The sequence below is a fragment of the Salmo trutta genome, unplaced genomic scaffold, assembly GCF_901001165.1.
Source record: "Salmo trutta unplaced genomic scaffold, fSalTru1.1, whole genome shotgun sequence".
In the NCBI taxonomy this organism is placed as follows: domain Eukaryota; kingdom Metazoa; phylum Chordata; class Actinopteri; order Salmoniformes; family Salmonidae; genus Salmo; species Salmo trutta.
Genome location: NW_021823412.1, coordinates 1,477,748 through 1,499,878, shown reverse-complemented (window position 1 = coordinate 1,499,878; position 22,131 = coordinate 1,477,748). Strand labels below are relative to the sequence as shown.

General features: G+C 42.4%; 1 protein-coding gene and 1 long non-coding RNA gene across 2 annotated transcripts in view; both read right to left on the bottom strand.

Annotated features, from left to right (window-relative positions):
* LOC115190782 (protein NLRC3) overlaps positions 1 to 22,131 on the bottom strand; it is a 172,017-nt gene that overhangs the window by 24,072 nt on the left and 125,814 nt on the right. The window lies entirely within an intron of this gene.
* On the bottom strand, positions 1,754 to 21,814 carry LOC115190820 (uncharacterized). The gene is made up of 6 exons (XR_003877420.1): positions 21,258 to 21,814; positions 19,362 to 19,437; positions 17,464 to 17,539; positions 15,566 to 15,641; positions 11,500 to 11,575; positions 1,754 to 1,871 (listed from the first exon to the last, which is right to left on the bottom strand). It is a non-coding gene; the product is annotated as an uncharacterized LOC115190820 (long non-coding RNA).

Genomic DNA, 22,131 nt, shown 5'->3' with positions numbered 1-22,131 from the left:
CATAACAGGAATCTATTAATGTAGGTAGTCTACCTGCACCATAACAGGAATCTATTAATGTAGGTAGTCTACCTGCACCATAACAGGAATCTATTAATGTAGGTAGTCTACCTGCACCATAACAGGAATCTATTAATGTAGGTAGTCTACCTGCACCATAACAGGAATCTATTCATGTAGGTAGTCTACCTGCACCATAACAGGAATGTCATCATGTAGGTAGTCTACCTGCACAATAACAGGAATCTATTAATGTAGGTAGTCTACCTGCACCATAACAGGAATCTATTAATGTAGGTAGTCTACCTGCACCATAACAGGAATGTCATCATGTAGGTAGTCTACCTGCACCATAACAGGAATGTATTAATGTAGGTAGTCTACCTGCACCATAACAGGAATCTATTAATGTAGGTAGTCTACCTGCACAATAACAGGAATCTATTAATGTAGGTAGTCTACCTGCACCATAACAGGAATGTCATCATGTAGGTAGTCTACCTGCACCATAACAGGAATCTATTAATGTAGGTAGTCTACCTGCACCATAACAGGAATCTATTAATGTAGCTAGTCTACCTGCACCATAACAGGAATCTATTAATGTAGGTAGTCTACCTGCACCATAACAGGAATCTATTAATGTAGGTAGTCTACCTGCACCATAACAGGAATCTATTAATGTAGGTAGTCTACCTGCACCATAACAGGAATCTATTAATGTAGGTAGTCTACCTGCACCATTACAGGAATCTATTAATGTAGGTAGTCTACCTGCACCATAACAGGAATCTATTAATGTAGGTAGTCTACCTGCACCATAACAGGAATCTATTAATGTAGGTAGTCTACCTGCACCATAACAGGAATCTATTAATGTAGGTAGTCTACTTGCACCATAACAGGAATATATTAATGTAGGTAGTCTACCTGCACCATAAGAGGAATCTATTAATGTAGGTAGTCTACCTGCACCATAACAGGAATCTATTAATGTAGGTAGTCTACCTGCACCATAACAGGAATCTATTAATGTAGGTAGTCTACCTGCACCATAACAGGAATATATTAATGTAGGTAGTCTACCTGCACCATAACAGGAATCTATTAATGTAGGTAGTCTACCTGCACCATAACAGGAATGTAATCATGTAGGTAGTCTACCTGCACCATAACAGGAATCTATTAATGTAGGTAGTCTACCTGCACCATAATAGGAATGTCATCATGTAGGTAGTCTACCTGCACCATAACAGGAATCTATTAATGTAGGTAGTCTACCTGCACCATAACAGGAATGTCATCACGTAGGGAGTCTACATCCCTGGTGGGAAAATATTAATGTAATTTTTCTGCTGATTTTAGAATATTGACATTAAAATATGTTTCACCAGCTGGAAAGAAACCTAGCTTGTGTTTGCAGTTGGTCCTAGGATTTTTTAACTTAATGATATAGGCCTACATGTTATGTAATTTGGAAACACTTCTCTTAAAATGTGTTGTATATCTTTAAAATAACTATATTTACAATTGATCTCTTACCTCTTAGAACTGGTGTCTTGAGGCAGACTCTTTTTAGAGGCAGTGGCCCCCTCCTCTCTCTCCCCAGAGAGACTCATTTTAGGGGCAGTGGTCTCCTCCTCTCTCTCCCCAGAGAGGCTCATTTTAGAGGCAGGTGTCTCCTCCTCTCTCTCCCCAGAGAGACTCATTTCAGAGACAGTGGTCCTCTCCTCTCTCTCCCCAGAGAGACTCATTTTAGATGCAGTGGTCTCCTCCTCTCTCTCCCCAGAGAGACTCATTTTGGAGGCAGTGGTCTCCTCCTCTCTCTCCCCAGAGAGACTCATTTTAGATGTCAGTCACAGCTCACTCAGCTACAATAAGAAATAACTGAACAGTCAATATTTCTGAACATTGTTGAAGTACCATTAACAATGACAAGACTTTTAGTGTCCATGGTCACAGAGTTCCCACAACGACGTCACCTACTAAAAGGAAATTACCTCGATAACAGCATTTGTCAGTTAAATGTAACAACCAGGAGTTGGAACTGAAATTCTTTTCCAATTGTTTCGTTCTGAACAGAACCATTATTTTTTTCCGTTCCGTTCCACTGTTCAGACCAGCAAAATTAAGTTATGAACCGGTTTAAAACAAAACAAAAGTAACAGTTTATATCGTTCCTTTTTTAAAACCTCTGAAATCAACATTTATTTAGCTCGACATTAAATTACTTCACCAATCAGTGCTGATAGAGCAGCTTGCTATGGAGCGGGCAAGCTAATAAAATGCATTGGACAGTGTATGTCGCAAGATGCGACTGACATTTTGAGCGTGTAGAAAGAGTGAGAGGTTGGAGGAGGAGGCTTGGAGGAGGAGGCTTGGAGGAGGAGGCTTGGCATCTTGTTGTTACGACATGAATTATCTGAATTGCGTCTACAGAATTATACCTACTTTGGACCGGCGTCTATGAAGGAACTTTGAATGTTTTTTAACTTCAGAGTTGGCTTAACTAATGTTCGGCCAACGCTAGTTAGTTAGTTAGCTTGTGTGTGCAGAGACCCACCAAAATTAAAATAAAAACACGTCTTACCTTTTTGGAGTTAATAAATCCACTGTGAAACTTAATAACCATAGTATCCTTAACTAGCATTGGAAAAGTTAATACATTCTCCTGTAATGAATTATCTCTCCCTAATTTCTGAATCACGCTACAGTAGACTTTGCACACTGGCAAAGATGTTCAGCTGGCAGGCAGACACTGGAATACATTTCTGAGTGACAGAGTGAGGGTTTTTGTGTGACTGGAAAAAAAGATGCCCGGAACGCAAAATAATGTTATTAACTGGTTTCCACGCTTTTAAAATAACGGTTCTGTTCTGGAGCAGTATAGATTTAGTTCTGATTCTGTTCCTCGAAAAATGTTAATTATTATTCCCTGAACCGGTTCCAACCGTTGTTGGTAACAACAAAACACTATTTATAAAAAAGCAATATATGAATATCAGTGGCGGCTTCTGAGGGGAGAACGGCTCATAATAATGTCTGGAATGGAGTAAATTGAATGGTATCAAAAACAGGGGTTTTCATGTGTTTGATACCATTCACTCTATTCCATCCATTGCACTTCATTCCATTTATTATGAGCTGTCCTCCCCTCAGCAGCCTCCACTGATTCATATGGTTTTTGAACACTATAATTTGTTTACAAGCACAACTACCTTCCCGCTTGGTTATGAACACAACATAATGCCCGACGTCCACCAGATGCATATGAGGTTTTGTTTTGCCGGATGTCTAGCCAGCATTTTCCATACTTGACACACGTGTGGTTTGCTTTTCAACTCGCTAAAAGCTAGCTAGTTGGAGTCTGCGTGTACTTCCATTTGTACCATCGCATGGTAAAGCAACGCACAAATTGAAAATATTGAATGCATGCAGTACACAGAACACACCACAGTTTAGTGCGGCATCCCTAACGTAGCGTTGTGGAACACAAAGAGTTTGAAGCATCTGGTGGACGTGAGGCGAAAGGCAAGTACGTTCGATTGAGTTAGAGCTGGGGTGTTTTCATTAGTTCACAGTGCACACTGTAGAAAACCGTAGCAAAATGTTTAGCAACAGAAACAAGCGTTTCTATTAGACATATTCAGGTAGGTCGCTCTCCGTTTTGTTCCGTTTACTGAAAAGGCCTACACCCACTGCTTGAGTTCACTTGAGGTGCGATCAGATTATCTACTCCTGCACACTGGCTGGTGGGGTTTGCATTAAGACAATGGTGTGTGCTGACAATCATTGAACTCATTGGCTCACGTTAAATCAAGTGCACCTGAAGTGAGCAAAACGGACCACCGCCTTTCCGATCTGTGTAACCAGAAAGCATTCTCAATCTTTTGACATTTTATTTAGCCCTATATTTAACTACCAGTAGATCATTTTCCTTTTGTTGCATGTCACTTTTACTTGGTCGACGTGACGAGAGATACTTTTCTTAATTTACTGTCCATGGTCACAAACAATTAAGACAGCCCAATATGTCAGCTGACTCCATAACAACAGCTAGTCTACCTGGTTGGATCCCCTGACTCCATAACAACAGCTAGTCTACCTGGTTGGATCCCCTGACTCCATAACAACAGCTAGTCTACCTGGTTGGATCCCCTGACTCCATAACAACAGCTAGTCTACCTGGTTGGATCCACTGACTCCATAACAACAGCTAGTCTACCTGGTTGGATCCCCTGACTCCATAACAACAGCTAGTCTACCTGGTTGGATCCCCTGACTCCATAACAACAGCTAGTCTACCTGGTTGGATCCACTGACTCCATAACAACAGCTAGTCTACCTGGTTGGATCCCCTGACTCCATAACAACAGCTAGTCTACCTGGTTGGATCCCCTGACTCCATAACAACAGCTAGTCTACCTGGTTGGATCATCTGTCTCCATAACAACAGCTAGTCTACCTGGTTGGATCCACTGACTCCATAACAACAGCTAGTCTACCTGGTTGGATCCACTGACTCCATAACAACAGCTAGTCTACCTGGTTGGATCCACTGACTCCATAACAACAGCTAGTCTACCTGGTTGGATCCCCTGACTCCATAACAACAGCTAGTCTACCTGGTTGGATCCCCTGACTCCATAACAACAGCTAGTCTACCTGGTTGGATCCCCTGACTCCATAACAACAGCTAGTCTACCTGGTTGGATCCCCTGACTCCATAACAACAGCTAGTCTACCTGGTTGGATCCCCTGACTCCATAACAACAGCTAGTCTACCTGGTTGGATCCCCTGACTCCATAACAACAGCTAGTCTACCTGGTTGGATCCACTGACTCCATAACAACAGCTAGTCTACCTGGTTGGATCCCCTGACTCCATAACAACAGCTAGTCTACCTGGTTGGATCCCCTGACTCCATAACAACAGCTAGTCTACCTGATTGGATCCCCTGACTCCATAACAACAGCTAGTCTACCTGATTGGATCCCCTGACTCCATAACAACAGCTAGTCTACCTGGTTGGATCCCCTGACTCCATAACAACAGCTAGTCTACCTGGTTGGATCCACTGACTCCATAACAACAGCTAGTCTACCTGGTTGGATCCCCTGACTCCATAACAACAGCTAGTCTACCTGGTTGGATCCTCTGACTCCATAACAACAGCTAGTCTACCTGGTTGGATCCCCTGACTCCATAACAACAGCTAGTCTACCTGGTTGGATCCCCTGACTCCATAACAACAGCTAGTCTACCTGGTTGGATCCCCTGACTCCATAACAACAGCTAGTCTACCTGGTTGGATCCCCTGACTCCATAACAACAGCTAGTCTACCTGATTGGATCCCCTGACTCCATAACAACAGCTAGTCTACCAGGTTGGATCCCCTGACTCCATAACAACAGCTAGTCTACCTGGTTGGATCCTCTGACTCCATAACAACAGCTAGTCTACCTGGTTGGATCCCCTGACTCCATAACAACAGCTAGTCTACCTGGTTGGATCCACTGACTCCATAACAACAGCTAGTCTACCTGGTTGGATCCTCTGACTCCATAACAACAGCTAGTCTACCTGGTTGGATCATCTGTCTCCATAACAACAGCTAGTCTACCTGGTTGGATCATCTGTCTCCATAACAACAGCTAGTCTACCTGGGGTTTACACACACAAACTAAAAAGACATTTCAGACAAACAGCTTTCCAGTTTAAATTAAAAGGCAATAGTAGGCATGTAAAAATGTAACAATTAGACATTACAGACAGTTAAAATAGCTGACAGGTATTTATTCCTAAATAATCCAACCCTTTAAGAGACTGCAGCATACACACCATTTTTCTTATTCTGGTTTAGAAATAGCCTACAAGGACTGCGTTTAGACAGACCAATCAGATTGACTCTGAAAAAGATTGGATGTTAAAAAGATCTGATGTGATTGGTCAAAAGACCAATTAGTGGAAAACAATATCAGAATTGGGCTGCCTGTGTAAATGCAGCCAAGGTGAAACGAATGTATTTGTTATGCAGGAAAATGTCCAATGATGATAAGAACATTTGGTGTGTTTGGTTTAAAGCAAGTACGTTTAATTGGTTACAATATTGAACCTGAGCTTGGGTGTATTCATTAGTACACACTGTAGCCAACCATAGCAAAACTTAGCAAATACATTTCTATTTGACAAATTCAGGTAGGTCCCTCCCCGTTTTGTTCCATTTAGTCAATAGACCCATGCAGCGCTATTGCTGAATGTGCTTGAGTTCACTTGAGGTGGAATCAGTTTATGTTGCCCGGCGCACCGGGGTTTGAATTAAGAGGAAATGTGTTCTGACAATCATTGAACCCGGCTAAGTTAAATCAAGTGCAGCGTCGTCACTAGTTACCGCAGCCACGAAGTCAATGAGGGAGTGTGATGATGCATATGCCGGATTGCAGGAAACCTCCAATCAGATGAGTGTGATGACGCATATGCCGACCGATTTGCAGGGGCAGACGAGAGACGTACATTTCTTGTATCCAGTGATCCATCATTGATCTGATTAACTATAAAAGAACCAACCGTTCTAAATGGTAATCGGATGTCTTGTTAAAATCATCTATCAAGCATATCATGATGTTTGCCCTTACTCATAGTTACTCGTCTTCACCCAAAATAGGTTTACTCCACAATAGCGGCATTGTTTTTAAAACGGCACGTTGACAAACAAATTGACACACCTTGATTTCATTTTTTTAATTTTTTTATTCACAAGTAAATGTACACAGTTTCACCCGAAATTTTAAGTTTTGAAATAGGCTTACTGAAGATTAAAACTTCAACACTTTATTTGGCACTAACTATGGTAATTTATTCATTTTACATATTTAAAGATCTTGAGTTGAGAAAACATGTTTTTATTAAGTTGAACTCTTTGACAGAATGTTAAATTTAGGTGAAGTAAAAGTTACACTACTCAAAAGGTACTCAATAGGTGGAACGACCCGCACACGCTATCCTCCTCCATTCTGCCCTAGGGTCCCTGACAACAAGGTACACAAATATCTATATACACACAAAAATATGTGGACACCCCTTCAAATTAGTCGATTCGGCTATTTCAGCCACACCTGTTGCTGACAGGTGTATAAAATCAAGCACACATTGATGCAATCTCCATAGACAAACATTAGCAGTAGAAACGCCTTACTGAAGAGCTCAGCGACCTTCAACATGGCACCATCATAGGATGCCACCTTTCCAACAAGTCAGTTCATCAAATTCCTGCCCTGCTAGAGCTGCTCCAGTCAACTGTAAGTGCTTCTATTGTGAAGTGGAAACGTCTAGGAGCAACAATGGCTCAGCCGCAAAGTGGTAGGCCACACAAGCTCACAGAACAGGACTGCCTACGTGCTGAAGCACGTAAAAATCATCTGTCCTCGGTTGCAACACTCACTACCAAGTTCCAAACTTCCTCTGGAAACAACATCAGCACAATAACTGTTTGTGGGGAGCTTCATGAAATGAGTTTCAATGGCCGAGCAGCTGCACACAAGCCTAAGATCACCATGCGCAATACCAATCATCGGCTGGAGTGGTGTAAAGCTTGCCGCCATTGGACTCTGGAGCACTAAAAACGCGTTCCCTTTCCTGTCTCAGCATGACAGTGCCCCAGTTCCGTCGAGATCGGTGTGGAAGAACTTGAATGGCCTGCACAGAGCCCTGACCTCAACCCCATCAAACACCTTTGGGATGAATTTAAATGGCGACTGTGAGTCAGGCCTGATTGCCTAACATCAGTGCCCGACCTCACTAATGCTCGTGGCTGAATGGAAGCAAGTCCCCACAGCAATGTTCCAACATCTAGTGGAAAGCCCCAGAAGAGTGGAGGCTGTTACAGCAGCAAAGGGGGGACCAACTCCATATTAATGCCCATGATTTTGGAATGAGATGTTCAACGAGCAGTAGTGTATGGTCATGTAGTGTATCTCACGCCACACTGTGTTTGACACATAGCATTTCACATGTCCTCTGCATGTGGTCCATCCCTGCCTGTGAAAGAGTGTGATGATCTTTTGGTAGGGGGTGTCCATGGCCTTCTCAATTCCTCTTCCTTGGGAAAAACGTACTTACTTGCTTCTTCTCTTTCCCCTGGTGCAGTGGCAATTTTAGCATGTAAATCTTGGTGGGGCAAAAAAATATAAAAAGTGGGATGCATGCCAGCAAAGCCACAATACATTAATTGCATTATAATGGTAACAAACGGTACCCACAAGCTGTTAGGGCCTACATAAAGCTGTCCCAACAGCAGTCCCAACATCTTACCACTGCTACACCTGGCTATCAGCGGAGCCTTGTCTGGCAGCGAAACAGTATTACGTTCCCCAGTTTCTGTGTTGTTGTGTGTTTGTATGTGTGTGTTTCAGGATGGCTTCCTGGATTCCAAGCAGCTGATTGGTCGGCCCCATTGGAGATTGGAGCTCTGACCCCGCCCTCTCGTTCCATTGTGTTATTGACTGTACGTTTGTATATCCCATATGTGTTGTTGTTTTTGTCGCACTGCTTTGCTTTATCTTGGCCAGGTCGCAGTTGTAAATGTGAACTTGTTCTCAACTGACCTACCTGGTTAAATAAAGGTGAAGTAAATAAAAATGAAAGGGTTCACAGTGAAGCTGTTAATTAGGGCTCTATTGTTGGCTGACGTTAAGTCAGCACAATTGTCAAATGCATGCTTGTTGGCAATTATGACCGGCACTCTGTTATTTTCCAATCTGTGCGCCAGGATTGGTAATTTACCCGTTTTATATGAGCTCACCTGCACTGAGGTGGGAGGGGTGACAATATCTGAGGTAGGAGGGGTGACAATATCTGAGGTGGGAGGGGTGACAATATCTGAGGTGGGAGGGGTGACAATATCTGAGGTGGGAGGGGTGACAATATCTGAGGTAGGAGGGGTGACAATATCTGAGGTGGGAGGGGTGACAATATCTGAGGTGGGAGGGGTGACAATATCTGAGGTAGGAGGGGTGACAATATCTGAGGTAGGAGGGGTGACAATATCTGAGGTGTGTCCTTAAAAACGTGCACCATATATCAATTTCAGGCGGCGCTGGGCTCGGGAGAGGCGATGGTGGTGACATGTGTCCTCCGAAACATGACCCGCCAAGCTGCCTACTTTTTAACACACTCCTCACTTTACCCGGAAGTCAGCCGTACCAATGTGTCGGAGGAAACAGGACATGGCTAGAAGGGATACAGCTTTTGTCAAATTAACGTCAAAATTTGAAATTTGTTGCATTTTAGCTAACCCAACCCTTTTCATAACCTTAACCTAATTCTCCTAACCTGCCATGTTAATTCTCCTAACCTGCCATGTTAATTCTCCGTACCTGCCATGTTAATTCTCCTAACCTACTATGTTAATTCTCCTAACCTGCCATGTTAATTCTCCGAACCTGCTATGTTAATTCTCCGTACCTGCCATGTTAATTCTCCGTACCTGCCATGTTAATTCTCCTAACCTGCCATGTTAATTCTCCGTACCTGCCATGTTAATTCTCCTAACCTACTATGTTAATTCTCATAACCTGCCATGTTAATTCTCCTAACCTGCCATGTTAGTTCTCCTAACCTACTATGTTAATTCTCCGTACCTGCCATGTTAATTCTCCTAACCTACTATGTTAATTCTCCTAAGCTACTATGTTAATTCTCCTAACCTGCCATGTTAATTCTCCGTACCTGCCATGTTAATTCTCCTAATATGTTAATTCTCCTAACCTGCTATGAAAAGTAAAATGTGACATTCATTTGAGCCAAAAAAAAAACCCACCAGCACCTAACCCAGACAGCGCTGGGCCAATTGTGCACCGCCCTTTGGAGCTCCCAGCTACAACAGCCTTGGATCATACACCAAGCTGTAGTGACACCTCAGCACTGCATGCAGTGCCTTAGACCGCTGGGCCACTCAGGAGGCCTCTGTTGTGGCATGGATTTTGACAGAGGAATGGCAGCCTTTCCAGCCGTGACACACAGTACCCATATGCTCATGGAACAAGAGAGATGTGTTTTTCGTGCCAGTAAACCTGGTATTTAGAAACATAAAAACAAATGTTTTTTTACCATTTTGTTTCATTTGATTACAAACCAAGCACAGATTCCCCTTCTTTGTCTTGCCCAATGCAATTGCCAATTTACTCAAGACTATCGATAAAGGGTTTTGCTCGTGAGACCACTTTTAAAAATAAATCTTAATCACCAAAGCTGTATTAAAACATCAAGTTTGGGAGCATCAAAAAGGCTCAGGCAGGACAGAATTATGGCACCTATCAATATAACGCTTTGTCATCCCTACTGCCTCTGATCTGATGTATAGCATTTACTTTTACTTTGTACTTTTACTCAAGTATGAAACATGAGTACTTTTTCTACCACTGTACTTAAGTACATGTAAAACCAGATACTTTTAGACTTTTAATCAAGTAGTGTTTTACTGGGTAACTTACACTTTTACTTGAGACATTTTCTGTTAAGGTATCTTTACTTTTACTCAAGTATGACAATTGAGTACTTTTTCCACCACTGGTAATATTGGGATAAAAACTCTAAATGTAATACATTTCATCTCTGTATCTGACATGATACAGGTGTATTCTTTTATCTAAGCCCATAACCATGTGTGTAAGGTGTATACTTTTCATTCAAAGTAGATGTGTTAAGACTACCCAGAATCACTCTGTGTGAGCCTGATTCAGCCCACTGCAGTACAAGGTTAAAAAGCATATTGATGAGTTAGTTAAAAAGCTTAGAATAACAAAGGGCTTCTTCCATAGAAAAAGGTCCTGCCCAGTGGCGGACAGTGCCGTTTAAGATGAGGGAGGACAATTCCTTTTTTCATGAGCATGGCCTTATTTCTATTACAGCATGTTGGATGACTGTCATTCATATTCCATTCAGCCAGTTCAATATAACATCCATAGGTTTAGGTTACTGTCATTCATATTCCATTCACCCAGTTCAATGTAACATCCATAGGTTTAGGTTACTGTCATTCATATTCCATTCACCCAGTTCAATGTAACATCCATAGGTTTAGGCTACTTCCAGTTCACACCGGTATAAACCTGTTACTGTGTGATGAGCCTGTCAATTATCTGCTGTTACTGACCTCCTCTTAGTCACATGTAGCATTCTGTTACAACACACACACACACACACACACACACACACACACACACTGAGACTGGGGTGGCAGGTAGCTAGCTTAGTGGTTAGAGCGTTGGGCCAGTAACCGAAAGATTGCTGGCTTGAATCCCTGAGCTGACAAGGTAAAAATCTGTCGTTCTGCCCCTGAACAAGGTAGTTAACCCACTGTTCCCCTTTAAGCCGTCATTGTAAATAACAATTTGTTCTTAACTGACTTGCCTAGATAAAAAAAGGTTAAATAAAGGTTACACAAAAATGAAATAAGACACACTACACACACACACACACACACACAACAGCAACTTACAGTAGTAATCTATTTCTCCCCTCTGTGTTGATCTCTGCTCTCCATCCTGCTGTCTGGTGATTATCTGTCTGGTGAACTGAAGGGAGAGTACAAAGTATTTCCATATACTGAAGGAAGCGTCGCAGTACAAAGTGTTTCCCTGAAACACCACCTCTCTGTAGGAACCAGTTGGTTTACTTCATATAACCCAATGACGCATGTGACTGACACTTCTCCCTTTTGCAGTCATTATTGATAGATTTTTTGTTTTGAGGGTGTGTGTGTGTGTGTGTGTGTGTGTGTGTGTGTGCGTGTGTGTGTGCGTGTGTGTGTGTGATAACATATATGGTTACTATGCAGTCTGATCCCTATAATTGTATTTAATTTAATTAGACAATTTCAAATACCTAACAATGTTTCACCAGGCATTATGAACCAACAATGACAGAAGATACCACACACTAAACCATCAGAAGACTTGTTAGAGTTCTATCACAGTGCCATCCGTTTAGTCACTAAAGCCCCATATGCTACCCACCACTGTGACCTGTATGCTCTCGTTGGCTGGCCCTCGCTACATGTCCGTCGCCAAACCCACTGGCTCCAGGTCATCTATAAGTCTTTGCTAGGTAAAGCTCCGCCTTATCTCAGCTCACTGGTCACCATAGCAACACCCGTAGCACGCGCTCCAGCAGGTTTATTTCACTAGTCATCCCCAAAATCAACACTTCCTTTGTCCGCCTTTCCTTACAGTTCTCTGCTGCCAATGACTGGAACGAATTGCAAAAATCACTGAAGCTGGAGACTTATATCTCCCTCATTAACTATAAGCATCAGCTGTCAGAGCAGCTTACCGATCATTGCACCTGTACACAGCCCATCTGTAAATAGCCCACCGGTTTAAACCTGTTACTGTGTTGTGAGCCTGTCAATTATCTGTCATTACTGCGCTCCTCTTAGTCACATGTAGAATTCTGTTACAACACACACACACAAACCCACACACACACAACAGCAACTTACAGTAGTGATCTATTTCTCCCCTCTGTGTTGAGCTCTGCTCTCCATCCTGCTGTCTGGTGAACTGAAGGAAGAGTCGCGGTACAAAGTATTTCCATATACTGAAGGAAGCGTCGCGGTACAAAGTATTTCCATATACTGAAGGAAGCGTCGCGGTACAAAGTATTTCCATATACTGAAGGAAGCGTCGCGGTACAAAGTATTTCCATATACTGAAGGAAGCGTCGCAGTACAAAGTATTTCCCTGAAACACCACCTCTCTGTAGGAACCAGTTGGTTTACTTTATATAACCCAATGACGCATGTTGCTATGTTTTATCTTGGCCAGGTCGCAGTTGTAAATGTGAACTTGTTCTCAACTGGCCTACCTGGTTAAATAAAGGTGAAGTAAATAAAAATGAAAGGGTTCACAGTGAAGCTGTTAATTAGGGCTCTATTGTTGGCTGACGTTAAGTCAGCACAATTGTCAAATGCGTGCTCGTTGGCAATTATGACCGGCACTCTGTTATTTTCCAATCTGTGCGCCAGGATTGGTAATTTACCCGTTTTATATGAGCTCACCTGCACTGAGGTGGGAGGGGTGACAATATCTGAGGTAGGAGGGGTGACAATATCTGAGGTAGGAGGGGTGACAATATCTGAGGTGGGAGGGGTGACAATATCTGAGGTGGGAGGGGTGACAATATCTGAGGTGGGAGGGGTGACAATATCTGAGGTAGGAGGGGTGACAATATCTGAGGTAGGAGGGGTGACAATATCTGAGGTGTGTCCTTAAAAACGTGCACCATATATCAATTTCAGGCGGCGCTGGGCTCGGGAGAGGCGATGGTGGTGACATGTGTCCTCCGAAACATGACCCGCCAAGCTGCCTACTTTTTAACACACTCCTCACTTTACCCGGAAGTCAGCCGTACCAATGTGTCGGAGGAAACAGGACATGGCTAGAAGGGATACAGCTTTTGTCAAATTAACGTCAAAATTTGAAATTTGTTGCATTTTAGCTAACCCAACCCTTTTCATAACCTTAACCTAATTCTCCTAACCTGCCATGTTAATTCTCCGAACCTGCTATGTTAATTCTCCGTACCTGCCATGTTAATTCTCCGTACCTGCCATGTTAATTCTCCTAACCTGCCATGTTAATTCTCCGTACCTGCCATGTTAATTCTCCTAACCTACTATGTTAATTCTCATAACCTGCCATGTTAATTCTCCTAACCTGCCATGTTAGTTCTCCTAACCTACTATGTTAATTCTCCGTACCTGCCATGTTAATTCTCCTAACCTACTATGTTAATTCTCCTAAGCTACTATGTTAATTCTCCTAACCTGCCATGTTAATTCTCCGTACCTGCCATGTTAATTCTCCTAATATGTTAATTCTCCTAACCTGCTATGAAAAGTAAAATGTGACATTCATTTGAGCCAAAAAAAAAACCCACCAGCACCTAACCCTGACAGCGCTGGGCCAATTGTGCACCGCCCTTTGGAGCTCCCAGCTACAACAGCCTTGGATCATACACCAAGCTGTAGTGACACCTCAGCACTGCATGCAGTGCCTTAGACCGCTGGGCCACTCAGGAGGCCTCTGTTGTGGCATGGATTTTGACAGAGGAATGGCAGCCTTTCCAGCCGTGACACACAGTACCCATATGCTCATGGAACAAGAGAGATGTGTTTTTCGTGCCAGTAAACCTGGTATTTAGAAACATAAAAACAAATGTTTTTTTACCATTTTGTTTCATTTAATTACAAACCAAGCACAGATTCCCCTTCTTTGTCTTGCCCAATGCAATTGCCAATTTACTCAAGACTATCGATAAAGGGTTTTGCTCGTGAGACCACTTTTAAAAATAAATCTTAATCACCAAAGCTGTATTAAAACATCAAGTTTGGGAGCATCAAAAAGGCTCAGGCAGGACAGAATTATGGCACCTATCAATATAACGCTTTGTCATCCCTACTGCCTCTGATCTGATGTATAGCATTTACTTTTACTTTGTACTTTTACTCAAGTATGAAACATGAGTACTTTTTCTACCACTGTACTTAAGTACATGTAAAACCAGATACTTTTAGACTTTTAATCAAGTAGTGTTTTACTGGGTAACTTACACTTTTACTTGAGACATTTTCTGTTAAGGTATCTTTACTTTTACTCAAGTATGACAATTGAGTACTTTTTCCACCACTGGTAATATTGGGATAAAAACTCTAAATGTAATACATTTCATCTCTGTATCTGACATGATACAGGTGTATTCTTTTATCTAAGCCCATAACCATGTGTGTAAGGTGTATACTTTTCATTCAAAGTAGATGTGTTAAGACTACCCAGAATCACTCTGTGTGAGCCTGATTCAGCCCACTGCAGTACAAGGTTAAAAAGCATATTGATGAGTTAGTTAAAAAGCTTAGAATAACAAAGGGCTTCTTCCATAGAAAAAGGTCCTGCCCAGTGGCGGACAGTGCCGTTTAAGATGAGGGAGGACAATTCCTTTTTTCATGAGCATGGCCTTATTTCTATTACAGCATGTTGGATGACTGTCATTTATATTCCATTCAGCCAGTTCAATATAACATCCATAGGTTTAGGTTACTGTCATTCATATTCCATTCACCCAGTTCAATGTAACATCCATAGGTTTAGGCTACTTCCAGTTCACACCGGTATAAACCTGTTACTGTGTGATGAGCCTGTCAATTATCTGCTGTTACTGACCTCCTCTTAGTCACATGTAGCATTCTGTTACAACACACACACACACACACACACACACACTGAGACTGGGGTGGCAGGTAGCTAGCTTAGTGGTTAGAGCGTTGGGCCAGTAACCGAAAGATTGCTGGCTTGAATCCCTGAGCTGACAAGGTAAAAATCTGTCGTTCTGCCCCTGAACAAGGTAGTTAACCCACTGTTCCCCTTTAAGCCGTCATTGTAAATAACAATTTGTTCTTAACTGACTTGCCTAGATAAAAAAAGGTTAAATAAAGGTTACATAAAAAAGAAATAAGACACACTACACACACACACACACACACACACACACACACAACAGCAACTTACAGTAGTAATCTATTTCTCCCCTCTGTGTTGATCTCTGCTCTCCATCCTGCTGTCTGGTGATTATCTGTCTGGTGAACTGAAGGGAGAGTACAAAGTATTTCCATATACTGAAGGAAGCGTCGCAGTACAAAGTGTTTCCCTGAAACACCACCTCTCTGTAGGAACCAGTTGGTTTACTTCATATAACCCAATGACGCATGTGACTGACACTTCTCCCTTTTGCAGTCATTATTGATAGATTTTTTGTTTTGAGGGTGTGTGTGTGTGTGTGTGTGTGTGTGTGTGTGTGTGCGTGTGTGTGTGATAACATATATGGTTACTATGCAGTCTGATCACTATAATTGTATTTAATTTAATTAGACAATTTCAAATACCTAACAATGTTTCACCAGGCATTATGAACCAACAATGACAGAAGATACCACACACTAAACCATCAGAAGACTTGTTAGAGTTCTATCACAGTGCCATCCGTTTAGTCACTAAAGCCCCATATGCTACCCACCACTGTGACCTGTATGCTCTCGTTGGCTGGCCCTCGCTACATGTCCGTCGCCAAACCCACTGGCTCCAGGTCATCTATAAGTCTTTGCTAGGTAAAGCTCCGCCTTATCTCAGCTCACTGGTCACCATAGCAACACCCGTAGCACGCGCTCCAGCAGGTTTATTTCACTAGTCATCCCCAAAATCAACACTTCCTTTGTCCGCCTTTCCTTCCAGTTCTCTGCTGCCAATGACTGGAACGAATTGCAAAAATCACTGAAGCTGGAGACTTATATCTCCCTCATTAACTATAAGCATCAGCTGTCAGAGCAGCTTACCGATCATTGCACCTGTACACAGCCCATCTGTAAATAGCCCACCCAACTACCTCATCCCAATATTGTTATTTATTTTCTGCTCTTTTGCACCCCAGTATCTCTACTTGCACATCATCATCTGCACATCTATCACTCCAGTGTTAATGCTAAATTGTAATTATTTCGCCACTATGGCCTATTAATTGCCTTAACCTCCCTAATCTTACTACATTTTCACAAACTGTATATAGATTTTTCCATTGTGTTATTGACTGTACGTTTGTTTATCCCATATGTGTTGTTGTTTTTGTCGCACTGCTTTGCTTTATCTTGGCCAGGTCGCAGTTGTAAATGTGAACTTGTTCTCAACTGACCTACCTGGTTAAATAAAGGTGAAGTAAATAAAAATGAAAGGGTTCACAGTGAAGCTGTTAAAACTAGGGCTCTATTATTGGCTGACTGTCACGCCCTGACCTGAGAGAGCCGTTTATTTCTCCTTTTGGTTAGGTCAGGGTGTGATGTGGGGTGGGCATTCTATGTTGTCTATTTCTTTGTTTTGGCCGAGTATGGTTCCCAATCAGAGGCAGCTGTCTATCGTTGTCTCTGATTGGGAATCATACTTAGGCAGCCTTTTCCCACCTGTGTTTGTGGTTAGTTATTTTCTGTTTAGTTTCTGTCACCTGACAGAACTGTTCGCTTTTTGTTTTGTTACTTTGTTTGAGTGTTTTGTTGATCGAATAAAATCATGAACACTTTCCACGCTGCGCTTTGGTCCCATTCTATTCCCAACGAGAAGCGTCACACTGACATTAAGTCAGCACAATTGTAAAATGCATGCTCGTTGGCAATTAGGACCGGCTCTCTCCCTCACTAACTAGAGGTATCAGCTTTTAGAGAAGCTTACCGATCACTGCACCTGTACACAGCCCATCTGTAAATAGCCCACCGGTTTAAACCTGTTACTGTGTTGTGAGCCTGTCAATTATCTGTCATTACTGCGCTCCTCTTAGTCACATGTAGAATTCTGTTACAACACACACACATATTAAGACACACAACACACACACACCCACCCACCCACACACAACAGCAACTTACAGTAGTAATCTATTTCTCCCCTCTGTGTTGATCTCTGCTCTCCATCCTGCTGTCTGGTGATTATCTGTCTGGTGAACTGAAGGGAGAGTACAAAGTATTTCCATATACTGAAGGAAGCGTCGCAGTACAAAGTATTTCCCTGAAACACCACCTCTCTGTAGGAACCAGTTGGTTTACTTTATATAACCCAATGACGCATGTGACTGACACTTCTCCCTTTTGCAGTCATTATTGATAGATTTTTTGTTTTGAGGGTGTGTGTGTGTGTGTGTGTGTGTGTGTGTGTGTGCGTGTGTGTGTGTGATAACATATATGGTTACTATGCAGTCTGATCACTATAATTGTATTTAATTTAATTAGACAATTTCAAATACCTAACAATGTTTCACCAGGCATTATGAACCAACAATGACAGAAGATACCACACACTAAACCATCAGAAGACTTGTTAGAGTTCTATCACAGTGCCATCCGTTTAGTCACTAAAGCCCCATATGCTACCCACCACTGTGACCTGTATGCTCTCGTTGGCTGGCCCTCGCTACATGTCCGTCGCCAAACCCACTGGCTCCAGGTCATCTATAAGTCTTTGCTAGGTAAAGCTCCGCCTTATCTCAGCTCACTGGTCACCATAGCAACACCCGTAGCACGCGCTCCAGCAGGTTTATTTCACTAGTCATCCCCAAAATCAACACTTCCTTTGTCCGCCTTTCCTTCCAGTTCTCTGCTGCCAATGACTGGAACGAATTGCAAAAATCACTGAAGCTGGAGACTTATATCTCCCTCATTAACTATAAGCATCAGCTGTCAGAGCAGCTTACCGATCATTGCACCTGTACACAGCCCATCTGTAAATAGCCCACCCAACTACCTCATCCCAATATTGTTATTTATTTTCTGCTCTTTTGCACCCCAGTATCTCTACTTGCACATCATCATCTGCACATCTATCACTCCAGTGTTAATGCTAAATTGTAATTATTTCGCCACTATGGCCTATTAATTGCCTTAACCTCCCTAATCTTACTACATTTTCACAAACTGTATATAGATTTTTCCATTGTGTTATTGACTGTACGTTTGTTTATCCCATATGTGTTGTTGTTTTTGTCGCACTGCTTTGCTTTATCTTGGCCAGGTCGCAGTTGTAAATGTGAACTTGTTCTCAACTGACCTACCTGGTTAAATAAAGGTGAAGTAAATAAAAATGAAAGGGTTCACAGTGAAGCTGTTAAAACTAGGGCTCTATTATTGGCTGACTGTCACGCCCTGACCTGAGAGAGCCGTTTATTTCTCCTTTTGGTTAGGTCAGGGTGTGATGTGGGGTGGGCATTCTATGTTGTCTATTTCTTTGTTTTGGCCGAGTATGGTTCCCAATCAGAGGCAGCTGTCTATCGTTGTCTCTGATTGGGAATCATACTTAGGCAGCCTTTTCCCACCTGTGTTTGTGGTTAGTTATTTTCTGTTTAGTTTCTGTCACCTGACAGAACTGTTCGCTTTTTGTTTTGTTACTTTGTTTGAGTGTTTTGTTGATCGAATAAAATCATGAACACTTTCCACGCTGCGCTTTGGTCCCATTCTATTCCCAACGAGAAGCGTCACACTGACATTAAGTCAGCACAATTGTAAAATGCATGCTCGTTGGCAATTAGGACCGGCTCTCTCCCTCACTAACTAGAGGTATCAGCTTTTAGAGAAGCTTACCGATCACTGCACCTGTACACAGCCCATCTGTAAATAGCCCACCGGTTTAAACCTGTTACTGTGTTGTGAGCCTGTCAATTATCTGTCATTACTGCGCTCCTCTTAGTCACATGTAGAATTCTGTTACAACACACACACATATTAAGACACACAACACACACACACCCACCCACCCACACACAACAGCAACTTACAGTAGTAATCTATTTCTCCCCTCTGTGTTGATCTCTGCTCTCCATCCTGCTGTCTGGTGATTATCTGTCTGGTGAACTGAAGGGAGAGTACAAAGTATTTCCATATACTGAAGGAAGCGTCGCAGTACAAAGTATTTCCCTGAAACACCACCTCTCTGTAGGAACCAGTTGGTTTACTTTATATAACCCAATGACGCATGTGACTGACACTTCTCCCTTTTGCAGTCATTATTGATAGATTTTTTGTTTTGAGGGTGTGTGTGTGTGTGTGTGTGTGTGTGTGTGTGCGTGTGTGTGTGTGATAACATATATGGTTACTATGCAGTCTGATCACTATAATTGTATTTAATTTAATTAGACAATTTCAAATACCTAACAATGTTTCACCAGGCATTATGAACCAACAATGACAGAAGATACCACACACTAAACCATCAGAAGACTTGTTAGAGTTCTATCACAGTGCCATCCGTTTAGTCACTAAAGCCCCATATGCTACCCACCACTGTGACCTGTATGCTCTCGTTGGCTGGCCCTCGCTACATGTCCGTCGCCAAACCCACTGGCTCCAGGTCATCTATAAGTCTTTGCTAGGTAAAGCTCCGCCTTATCTCAGCTCACTGGTCACCATAGCAACACCCGTAGCACGCGCTCCAGCAGGTTTATTTCACTAGTCATCCCCAAAATCAACACTTCCTTTGTCCGCCTTTCCTTACAGTTCTCTGCTGCCAATGACTGGAACGAATTGCAAAAATCACTGAAGCTGGAGACTTATATCTCCCTCATTAACTATAAGCATCAGCTGTCAGAGCAGCTTACCGATCATTGCACCTGTACACAGCCCATCTGTAAATAGCCCACCCAACTACCTCATCCCAATATTGTTATTTATTTTCTGCTCTTTTGCACCCCAGTATCTCTACTTGCACATCATCATCTGCACATCTATCACTCCAGTGTTAATGCTAAATTGTAATTATTTCGCCACTATGGCCTATTAATTGCCTTAACCTCCCTAATCTTACTACATTTTCACAAACTGTATATAGATTTTTCCATTGTGTTATTGACTGTACGTTTGTATATCCCATATGTGTTGTTGTTTTTGTCGCACTGCTTTGCTTTATCTTGGCCAGGTCGCAGTTGTAAATGTGAACTTGTTCTCAACTGACCTACCTGGTTAAATAAAGGTGAAGTAAATAAAAATGAAAGGGTTCACAGTGAAGCTGTTAAAACTAGGGCTCTATTGTTGGCTGACTGTCACGCCCTGACCTGAGAGAGCCGTTTATTTCTCCTTTTGGTTAGGTCAGGGTGTGATGTGGGGTGGGCATTCTATGTTGTCTATTTCTTTGTTTTGGCCGAGTATGGTTCCCAATCAGAGGCAGCTGTCTATCGTTGTCTCTGATTGGGAATCATACTTAGGCAGCCTTTTCCCACCTGTGTTTGTGGTTAGTTATTTTCTGTTTAGTTTCTGTCACCTGACAGAACTGTTCGCTTTTTGTTTTGTTACTTTGTTTGAGTGTTTTGTTGATCGAATAAAATCATGAACACTTTCCACGCTGCGCTTTGGTCCCATTCTATTCCCAACGAGAAGCGTCACACTGACATTAAGTCAGCACAATTGTAAAATGCATGCTCGTTGGCAATTAGGACCGGCTCTCTCCCTCACTAACTAGAGGTATCAGCTTTTAGAGAAGCTTACCGATCACTGCACCTGTACACAGCCCATCTGTAAATAGCCCACCGGTTTAAACCTGTTACTGTGTTGTGAGCCTGTCAATTATCTGTCATTACTGCGCTCCTCTTAGTCACATGTAGAATTCTGTTACAACACACACACATATTAAGACACACAACACACACACACCCACCCACCCACACACAACAGCAACTTACAGTAGTAATCTATTTCTCCCCTCTGTGTTGATCTCTGCTCTCCATCCTGCTGTCTGGTGATTATCTGTCTGGTGAACTGAAGGGAGAGTACAAAGTATTTCCATATACTGAAGGAAGCGTCGCAGTACAAAGTATTTCCCTGAAACACCACCTCTCTGTAGGAACCAGTTGGTTTACTTTATATAACCCAATGACGCATGTGACTGACACTTCTCCCTTTTGCAGTCATTATTGATAGATTTTTTGTTTTGAGGGTGTGTGTGTGTGTGTGTGTGTGTGTGTGTGTGTGTGTGTGTGTGTGTGATAACATATATGGTTACTATGCAGTCTGATCACTATAATTGTATTTAATTTAATTAGACAATTTCAAATACCTAACAATGTTTCACCAGGCATTATGAACCAACAATGACAGAAGATACCACACACTAAACCATCAGAAGACTTGTTAGAGTTCTATCACAGTGCCATCCGTTTAGTCACTAAAGCCCCATATGCTACCCACCACTGTGACCTGTATGCTCTCGTTGGCTGGCCCTCGCTACATGTCCGTCGCCAAACCCACTGGCTCCAGGTCATCTATAAGTCTTTGCTAGGTAAAGCTCCGCCTTATCTCAGCTCACTGGTCACCATAGCAACACCCGTAGCACGCGCTCCAGCAGGTTTATTTCACTAGTCATCCCCAAAATCAACACTTCCTTTGTCCGCCTTTCCTTACAGTTCTCTGCTGCCAATGACTGGAACGAATTGCAAAAATCACTGAAGCTGGAGACTTATATCTCCCTCATTAACTATAAGCATCAGCTGTCAGAGCAGCTTACCGATCATTGCACCTGTACACAGCCCATCTGTAAATAGCCCACCCAACTACCTC